The following is a 10,542-nucleotide window of genomic DNA, read 5'->3' as shown; positions in this document are numbered from 1 at the left end:
ATGATCTTTTTCACTTTGGGAAAAACTCACGGGTCTGCTTCACAGGCTTATTTTGTGAGCCTTTCCATTTTTCTATGCATTATTCTTGTGTTATTTCAAAACAAGTCAGTATTCACAGAAATCTCCACAGGCTGATATTGGAATGTCATTTTTTTCATTAAAACATAAGCTGTTTCAATCAGAACTCAGATAGAGCTGGTCTTGATTATTTTTTGAAGTAAAACATAATTTCATCTCCTGCACCATGGTGAGAATTCATGAAGTTTGTATTACGCATTCTCTTTAATACCCCGGATTAAAGCAAAAGTAAGAAGAATCTGTAAATTATTTATTTGTTTATTTATTTTATTTATTTATTTTTAAAAAGAGGCTCTCAGGATATTTAGTTAGGAGAGGGGCATTGAAGCAGCACTGCCTGGGAGACCCAGAAAATATTTATACGTTCAGTTGTGCTCCCTCCCCCCCTTCCAAGGGCGGTTTGTGGGGTCGGAAGCTCTGTGACTGGGCGGCGTCCGCCTCGAGGAGGAGGAGGAGGCCCACAGAAAGTCGGGTTCCTGCCCGGTGTCGCAGCCTCCCTACGGCCCTCCGGCCCCGCGCGGCCGCAGCCGCTATTTCCTCGACGTCCGAGGCGCTGGGCGGCCGGTGGGCAGCTGCCGGCCCCGGTGGCTACCCCCGCGGAGGCGGCCGAGCTCGGCGATGCGCCTTCCCCCTCAGCTAGCCCTTCCCCGTTGGCGCGGAGCTGACCGCCTCCTCGAAGCGGGGCTTTGCGGTAGGAAACGCCGAGCCGCGAGGCTATAAGGTCGAAACGAGTGGCGGCGGCACGGCCGCGGGCGGCAGCGCCCCCTCGCGGCGAGCTGAGAGGAGGGTTAGGTGCTTCTACCCAGCTCCTCGCCCTCAGAAGCCTCAGACCTACACTTGGGTATTTCTGCAGAAGACCACAGCACGCGCAGGGACGCTAGCTCATCGCCACCCCTCTGGGCCTTGGAGATCTCAACCCTTATGCGTGTTATTTTTAATATTTCTGTGAAAACGCTAACCACAGTCTGGGCTGACAGCCACAAGCTGAAGAAACACCTGCAGCCAGGTGATACTGAGGTGTGTGATATGTAAGTAAACAACTAAATACACAGATAAATTGCTCACTTGATCTATAGATCAGTCATTAGATGGCGTTTTCTTCTAGGTCATTCGTTAATCACTGATGCAGCTTCACCAGTTAAACATTTAAAAAGTTATTTTTCTCCCTCTCCTTGATCTCTTTTTTATGCCAGTGCAGGTGGCACATTCTCACAGGGAGCTACTTTTTTTTTTCCAAAAGATCTAAAATTGTGTTATGGATTTTTATTTTTAGCTTTTGAGACTGCATTTGTAAGGCTTTGGAAAACAAAAATGTAGCCTTTGACTTATTAATATAGTCATGTTCTTTTATTTGGCAAAGGGGGCAGAATTCCTGCTTTTTAAAACTTTCTCATTCTTTTTCCTGATGCACAGGTGAAAAAGTACATAGCAATTGAAAGCATCAGAATCTATTTTTTCTTATAGCTTATTTCTCTCAGAAAAGGGGTTTGCTTTCCTTGTTTTACTTGAAACGTGAGAGGAAGGTTATGTTCCAACTCCATCTAGTTTTTTTGTTTGTTTTTTGAAGGAGAACGAATGAGAAGAAGCTAAAGGAGAGGGCTTTTTACTCTTTACTTTGTTTCTTCTTCCATGGGAGAAGAAAAACGGTGACAGAACATTTCTTCCTACACAGTCTATTTCAAGTTATTTGCCATTTTCTTTGAGAAGAAGGGGTTTAGAGAGCACAGAACTGGAATAAATCCCCTCCAAAAGTGCAATTTTTTCCCCAAATATTTCCCTTATGTGAGACAGATGTAAGAGAGCGAACAACATTAAAAATGTTTGCTTTTAAAAGTACTCATAGGAATAGTAAGAGTGTTTTTTTCTTAGGTTTTCAAGTAACTTTATCCTCCCCTGAAGTGTCTGCTGTTTTGTGGAAGTTGTTTCGCTTTTTTAGTAAAAATCTGCAAACTGAAATGTTATTTCAACAGAAGCAAAAATAAAAGTGAGAAACTTGGCAGAAAGAAAAAAAATAATTCTGCCAACCATCTTCCATAGTTACATGAAGTGAAAAACGGAGTCATTGCTGGGGCTGCTGTCTCTTGCTCAAGTGACATCTGGTCTGGGTGAGGAAATTCACATAATCAGCATGTAGAGTGTAAATCGGGTGTCCTACATGCTCTTTTTGTCATTGAGATCTAAATAAGGCTGTGAAGAAAGTCTTTGGTCACTGCGTAAAACCTCTGTTCCAGGACTGTCCAGGTCAGCTCTGGACGTGTAGTCATCTAAGACAGAAAAAGTAGCTCTCTGTGGCCATGTGCCACCTTCACAGGAATAAAGAGATCAAGGAGAGGGAGTAGCAAAATGGGAATTTAATGTTTGCCCATCAGCACCATCAGAGGTATGACAAAGAGTAGAGCAGAGACTGAGGCTCTTCATGCCTCTGTTCCAGAAGGGCAATCTTATATTTTTAGAGGTAATAATTTTTCAGTCTGCTGCAACACTAATAAAACTATAGATTGTTAAATATTTGAAGGTGAAGCTATTTCTGCAGGCGGATTGCTCTGATATCTCCTTAATCAGTTTCCAAGCTGGGTGATGTCATGCTCTGTGTTTCTAATCTATAGACCAGAGCACGCCATTATATGTTTAAAGTCATATGAGGATGTTATGGCAGAAAACTGCCACATTGCTATTATGTAGCTAACAGTTCTCTAGGAAATCTTAATTTACAAAAAGTCCTGGTTTCACCATCCTAAAGGATCCAGTGTCTTCCCGAGCTTCTCAAACCCCAACCTTCTACATTACAGTAGAGAACTGAGACTCAGGATTTTCCTTTCCTGATGGAATCTTTTCTTTCCTATAATTCCTGTTATGACCTAGGATAAAGCATGTCTCCCACTCATCTGTGTCATCCATCAATGGAAGTATAAGCTTTCCTGGGTAATTGCTAGAGAACTTAGTTGACTTTTAAGTTCTAAATAACTTGCACTTTGCTGCTTTTCCTTTTGTGTAGCAGGGAAGGGTGCAGTTCCACAGTCAGTTATGTTCATGATTTCCTGATTCTGCCTGGTGAACTTGTTAAAGAGTTTCCAGACTGGGTGTTGTCATGCCCTGATTATTGCTCTGTGGACCAAGCATACACTCATATATATTTAAAGCCATATGAGGAAGATACAGCAGAAAATTTCTATGGGAAAGTATTGATAGGAATACCTATTAATGTTTCATTAACTGTTTGTAAAACATGCATTAGGGTCTTCTCCAGTTTTAGTGGCTTCATTGAGATCTGTTGGAAGACTTGAGCATGAGGCAGTGATCTCACAGTCCATTGCCGTCTCTGACCTGGAGCTGGGCAGCAGACTGCCCACTTGACAGCGATCAAATTTTATTGGTCTCCATTGGACCTGCAGTCTGTGGGCTGACTGTGCTGCTAGGCTTCACATAAAAGCTAATCTAGTCAAGTAGTATGCTTTCCTGGATACGTTTTGTGAGTCAACAGGCTGCTGCCCTGCTCCTTGCATATCAAGTTGCTATTAATCCCCTATAATTCCAGGCACATAAAGCTTTCCTGAGCTACCTTTACAATTAGTAGAGGAAGATCCCTCCTGAGGGTAATTCAGTTTGTAAGTAAGGCGCAGTGCATCTTCAAAGCACAGTTTGGCTCACGTAAGTGGTTCAGATGAGGTGGAATCTGATCATTGCATCTACTTTCTTCCCCAATAGAAATGCCAGTGAAGTCTGTTGCATCTGGGTCACACAGTGTCAGGAATGATAGTTGCTGAAGAAAATCAGACTATAGACATACAAGACAAGGAATGACAAAAATCTGATCAGTCCTTCCAGTGCTAAAGGACAGTGAGGCCAATGCTGACCTGCCAACATGACCTTATTCTGGCAAGCACTGCTTGCTGAGTCAACAGTGGCTCATATCTCCTCTAGTGCTAGCGAGGAAGTGCAGCTGGTACCCCGTCTTCCCCTTCCTCAGCTGCGGTCATTCCATAGCAATATCACACTTCACTCCCCACAAAAGAATTCTGCTCCAGAAACCTCCATCTGTAGCAGACTTCTTTTTTTTTTTTTTTTTTTCTTCTTAAGCTAAGTTTTGGAGTAGTGGGGATATGTAGGTTAGGGGGAGGGCAGGATGCCACAGCACTGCTGTAGTCACTCAGACTGTAGACCTAACCCCTATGCAGCAACAGATACTGTGTTCATGGGCCGTGCAGCCACCTGTACCAGTCTGTACCCCCGCAGCACTTCCTCTTGTGGGCTGACCAGCAAGTATTTTGACATCCTTCAGCCTTCATCTGTATTTCTGCAGTGTGATGTTTCTATTTGTCAACCAAACAGGTAATTAGAAATACTCTCTCAAATTGCCTTGATCTAAAAATGTACTTGATTCTGGTTTCAGAAATTCCAGATGAAGGCATCCTAGTCTCCACAGGGAGGCAGCAGAATACCTGTTAATTTGCTTCTAACTTTGGTGCTTTTTTTCATATTTTTTTTTTTCCTTTTTCTTTTAAAGAAATCTTTTACCTAGTATATATATATTGTTTGGACAAGAGATTTTATGAGTTTTAAGTTCAGCGGAAAATTCTTTTTTTTTTCTTGCCAAGACAAAGATTGCCAAGGTCAACATTCCCCTTATTTCCCACTGAGCTGCCACCAAAATGATTTACAAGTTACATAAGAGCCATTTTTGAAAGAAATATGCATTTAATTAGAAACTAAAAATCATGGTGTCTAACTGAGACAGTATAATTAAAGTTTTGTCAATATTTCCATTGTTTGGGGGGACTTATCACCCCAGGAAAAGAAAGCATTCTAGTCTGCTGAAAGTTGCAATTTTATGCCTTGATACTATAAATATAATTACTATAAAATAAATAGGATTGTCTATAATATGGGAAATAATAGTGCTATAAAGCCCAGCATTTCCAAACCAGGTATTCAAATGCCATGGAACAAACACTCCTCCCTTTCAATTTACATGATTGTCTTAAATATCATGACACTTTAAAGAAAATAGATGTGAGGTGTTTTTTTTTTTTGTCTTCTGGCTTATAAGATTTTATAATTTATATTTTCAAGGTGTTTCTCTGCAAGAACAGGGATTAAAAGCTTGCTTCTGTTTACTTTCTTCTAAATGGAAGTTCAGATTTTTGCATACTCAAGAAGCTGGGTTTTTGCATCCCAGAAGCTGGGTTATGGAAAAAAAGTGCAAATATAGAAGGACATTAAAAACCCACGTCTTCACCAAATTCAACTACATTTAACTTTTCTGGACTGCCTGCATTCTTAGAGCAGTTTGCTAGAAATCAGAGGAGAAATGCTTTAAATAAAATAAAAGCAGAATGGAAAAGCCAGGAAGATTTAGACTGTGTATTTGCTTCAGTCAAAAGCAGTTGAATTTAAATTTGTCCTTCAGAGAAATGACGAATTCTTTTTTTTTTTTTTTTTTTGAATGCAAGAAAATTCATCATGTATAACTATTAGCTTTATCTACAGAAGACAAATCTTGTTGCTAGGAGCAGATTTATTTCTTTAATACTGTTCTAAAATAGGCATCGGCCCACCTCTGATGTTCATTTCACAGAAGACATTTCAAGTAAGCTTTCTCAAATCCTTTGCAGCACCATGTATTTGCAAAACACTTTTCTCACGGAAGAAGTCAATTAAGTGATCCAGTGCAACAAATTCTACATTCCTGGTAAGACTAGTTGTTGTTGTTTTTTTCTCACTCATTCACTGGGTCAACATCTCATTTTTGGGAGATAGGAAAGGAAGATCTTGCTCTCTTCGTGGTCTCAGCTGGGATTCTCTTCTCACATCGTTTTGATCCAACACAGCACTAGATTTATCTTTTTTCAACCCCCAGCTACTTGAGAAAGACAAGGAGGAATATTTTATATTTTTTGTCCCTCATAAAATTCCATTGAAAGTAAAAGCCTTAAATATTGTAGTATATTTTTATCACATACAGAGATTTTCTTTATATCCTTTTCAACACCACAATTCAAAACTGATCTGTGTGAAAAGCTTTCAGACTTTTGATAAAAACACACTTATTTAGGAAACAACAAACCAAAGTGCTTGCCAGGGCCTTGAGAATGGTAATAGGCCTGGTCATGCCCAGGTGGCACATGGGCATTAATGGCCCCAGCTGGCCTTGCTTGGAACCCCCCCACACACGCCAGCCTGAGCTACATGGCAGAAAACCTGAGGGTGAAAAGCTGCAGAACTGATTACCGAAGCTGTAAGCCATCTTGTCCCTCTGAAATACAGGTAGAGGTAAACGATAGCAATTCAAAGCCACTGATGCTGTAAAGCTGTGGTGAGCAACTGCCTTTTTTCTCCATCATGAGAGTAGCTTTTGCTGCTTTGGAGATGCTTCATTCCCCATGCTAGCAGTTATGCAGACCTATAGGAAAGGGTTGGATGCCTCATGGTGAGATGGAGTGTGTGGTGTTAGGTGAGATCCACAGGACAGCTACAGCTCTGTGATCAGTCATAAACAGGACCTTAAAGCTTGGGCATAGCCTAGCAGCATTTGGAAAGATGCCCTGGAACACAATTGATTCCTGCAGAAGTGCACCTGCCAAATTGCATCCTGGCAGTCACACTCCATGACCCTTTGAGTGCTTAAGGTCTGAGCTACTGAGGCCCCAAACGCTGGTGAGGCTTGTTCAGGCTTTGCACTGTAGCATCCTTAGGGAGAGAGGGGGCAATCCACTGCCTCTGTTCGGAGGCTTTGATGAAGCTATGATATCATGGTTTAGCCTGAAGAACACCATGAAGGTGTAGAGGATGTGAGCTTTCCTGAAGCTTTCATTCCTCCTATGGATAACTGATTATCTTTACAGGGCTACTGTGAGGAGGAATGCATTACTGACTCTGAAGCACCAGAACTACAGGGATGTCCTGTTAGTACTGTCACCAGGTAATTTATTATTTGTCTTTCCTTCTGGGCTGCCTTATCTCTTGTATTTGGAGTGGTATTATCATGCCAAGTTCTCCTGCTGTTTGCAATTATATTTTTAAAAATGGTGTTTTAATTAAAGTATAAATCCAAAGAGCTGTTGCGCAGGATCACTGTGTTCCAGCAGTAACAGGGAGCCAAAAAACTGACAATAGGGCATCACTGAAGATTTTTGTGATATCTTCTGTAAAATAAGTGGCTTCAAATTATTTGATTCTGGCTCAAGAAATGGCAACTCATCTGCCTTTAAAGTTAACTGATCTATTTTTCACATAATTGCTGCAGCATTTACGTTCTCTGCTGTCCCTTTCACTTCAGATGCAGCCACATTTCAGTAGTATATGAAGTTATTCCTATATATAGCATGCAAAACATTTGGGGATCTTTCCAGTGAGTAAGTCCCAGATACATGTCAGGTATCAGTCCAGCACCTCATAGTAGGCATCACAGTCAAGAGCACAGATTTGGAGCATTTTTGGCTTCAAGCTCAAAGCTGAACCTACAATTTGGCCAGGATGTTTGAATGTTAGACATGCTGAGCAGAAAAAGCAAGTTTGTCTGTATCTTTGTTATGGCAATGAGTTCCTCACCCTGGATTAATTGCAGTTTCCAGTGAGGTTGACAGTTCTATCCATTTCCATAGGAAAGGAAATATCAAAGAGTAGGCTCAAAGGAAGCCTTTCCAGTAAAGTAGGATTTGCCATACCTATCAGGTCAGATATCCTGTTCCTAGCAGCTGTCAGGACATGAGATGTTTCAAAGGAAGTTGGATAAGTTTACCTAGCCAAAACATGACTGACTAATGCTGAAGAGAACTGAGGTAAGCATTGCTTTAGATGGTACAGGACTCAGCTTTCTGCCTGGCACATAAAATCTGATTATGTCTGGCTTTATAGGCTTTACAGCTGTAAAGTTATTGGCAATCATATTACGGCTTCTACAGTTTTGCCAGCTCTTATCATTGTCCATTTCAATTACCTGCTCAGCATCGGCTATGCTTTCTCAAAGGTTTTACAACCAAAGTAGGATAAAACTTAATGGGGAGGCACCATGTAATTTTTTTGTGATCAGTTGCATGATTACTCTGCAATGGGTCCTGAATTTTTGGAACAGATGGTAAGTGGGCAGAGAGCTGGAAGCCTTAGGACCACCTAGCTTCAGCTGCTTTCCTGCCCAGTGAATTACAAGATGAGGCCTTCCTTAACATTTTTAAAAGTGCCATATACTAGAGACACCACCAGTTCTTTTGCCATTCATTGAAATGTCCGTTGACTTCAGAGGACAGACATCTTAAATTAACCTTTACTGAGTGCAACACTGAAGCTGTACAACACAAAATATTCTATCCATTCTTTCAACATGTTTTGTCTTTTGAAAACTTTAGCTGATGGCAGAATTTGTCATCCAGAGCAAATGAACTTGAGATTTTCTAATTCTCTAAAAATTCTCTAAATTCTCTAATTCTCTAAAAATCAAGAATTTACTTCCTTCTCGTCTGCCGTTCCCTCCTCCTTGGAAATCACAGGCATATGGTGTTGTGCACTAGTGTTACTTCCTTGCTTCTAGGAATGGATTGGCTAGAAATTCAGCTGGTAGTTTAGCCATACTTATGTCTAATTATCTTTACAGGAAAAAGAGTCTTGGAAACAGTAGGCAAGTGAAACAGAGAAACAGAAACTTATTTAATTCCTTCCTAAGCTTTTGTCTTTTTTTTTTTTTTTCCCTGAAGTGTTAGGCACAGTAAAGGGAGAATGTTTATTTGAAATTTTGTTGAGAAAAGGTGAAAGACTAAACAGTCTTTGTTCTTCTGAGTCATTTCATTTTTTATATTGAATGCTCCTTCTCTAAGTCTCTGGAGACATCATATCCTTTAAAATATAGGAAAATCAATAGAAACAACGGTTCCAGCTCAGCTTCCCCTGAATTTGATCAAGTACATTCAAATATTAAGTGATAAACGGGCTAATTTACGCATCTGCAAAACTAGCATTCACATTTTACTGACTCCCAACAGTGTCATGAGCTTTAATTATTAGTTGTAAAGCACTGCCATTTCTCTGAATGAAAGGTAGAACTTCTTACATTAGAAAATATGTAGATGTATCTTCTGCTGTGTTTGTGACAGCTGTCTAGAGGACTAATAACTTTGCAGATTTACTGCTGTGCTCTGCTGCTTTCTGCTAGCCTGCATTATTTATTTATTTATTTATTTAAAGTTTGATACTGGTGGCTTTCAGAGACTGAGACTAATCCTAAATTTGTATTCAGCTGGAAGACACCTCTTAATTAACTGTTCAAGGCATTTTCCTTGCATTTTAATACCTGTAACTCAAACTGTCAAATTAATTCAAAGTGTACCAGGAGAGGGGTGGTTTTCAAGTAGGTATGAAAACACGTTATCTGAACTCCCTGCAGTATCATTGAGACAACACAGTGCAGAAGTAAAATCTCTTCTGACTGCAGCATCACCAGGATGATCAACCAGAGCCTAGCTGCAGAACCAAGTCTGCATGAACTGGCACCTCCACAAATAGTTTTAAGAACAAGCTGGTTGCAGTGACAAGTCAACAAAACATTTGTGCAGTTTCTTATCTGGAGGCAATTTCTAATGCTGAGTGTGTTTATATATGTTACCTCCTGGAAAACTTAAAACTGCCCAGAATGTTTCAATGAGATCACCAATCCTAATTAAAGATCACGATGAGAATATCTTACAAAGGATTATTTTTTTTTATTATTTTTTTTAACTCCCAGCCCGCTGTTCCACTCTGTCAGTCTCTAATTTATTATTTTGGTATAAGACCATCCCTTTTTTGGGGGGGGTGGAAGGGAAAGGGATTGGAGTGAAAGTATGGCCTTAAATTCAACAGCAATAATCTGAAGCCTGGTCAAGTACTTATGAATTTTGGGATTTGCTGTTTGGAGTGTTCCAGATTTACTATTGTTCACTTCTTCCAAAAACAACATCAAAAAACATTTTCCTACCATTGGTTTAAAAACTAAAGAGAGAGAGAGATTAAAAAAATGTGATTGCCTTGGCCATCCTGAAAGTGTCAAATCCCCCCACTCACTTACCGCTATTGTATTTTTTTCTGAAACCGAGGAAGTTGCCACAGCTCAGCAGCTGAGCCCTAAATAATCCACTGCAATGTACGGTGCCTTACTCCAAATGGACTTGATGGTCTCCTGAGGCTGACAAAGACAGAGCTGTCAAGTGCTGGCAGGATGAGAAACCACCAGGTAGGCTTTTGAGTTTTCTCAATCTGTAATTCTATCAGATATATCAGTATTATTTATGGATCAGACCAGGGTATCCTGGGCCTATGCAACTAACTAGTGAATTATTGCACTTGCATTAGACTGTGAATTCTGGAAACATCAACTAAAGCAATTAATTCAAAGTTGCATTATACATTCTTTATTGTTCTATTGATCTCAAATATCTGAGACTGCCAATTACAGCCATCTCTGCTTTAATCATTTTTATTTGCATTGGCAGTATAACG

At 40.3% G+C, this 10,542-nt stretch overlaps 1 protein-coding gene across 2 annotated transcripts in view; it reads left to right on the top strand.

The window, feature by feature from the left end:
* Window positions 1-947: 947 nt before the first annotated feature.
* Window positions 948-10,542, top strand: part of SCUBE1 (signal peptide, CUB domain and EGF like domain containing 1) — a 255,507-nt gene continuing 245,912 nt past the window's right edge. The window contains exons 1-3 of one of the 2 annotated variants that reach the window (XM_068656700.1): window positions 948-1,095; window positions 6,921-6,997; window positions 10,144-10,276. The gene's annotated coding sequence lies outside the window, so the exon portion shown is untranslated. Of the gene's footprint in view, window positions 1,096-6,920; window positions 6,998-10,139; window positions 10,277-10,542 lie in introns of those variants that run through there. The other variant, XM_068656690.1, reaches the window with a different exon arrangement.

The sequence above is a fragment of the Anas acuta genome, chromosome 1 (assembly GCF_963932015.1).
Source record: "Anas acuta chromosome 1, bAnaAcu1.1, whole genome shotgun sequence".
Lineage (NCBI taxonomy): Eukaryota > Metazoa > Chordata > Aves > Anseriformes > Anatidae > Anas > Anas acuta.
This window is presented reverse-complemented; position numbering and strand designations above follow the sequence as displayed.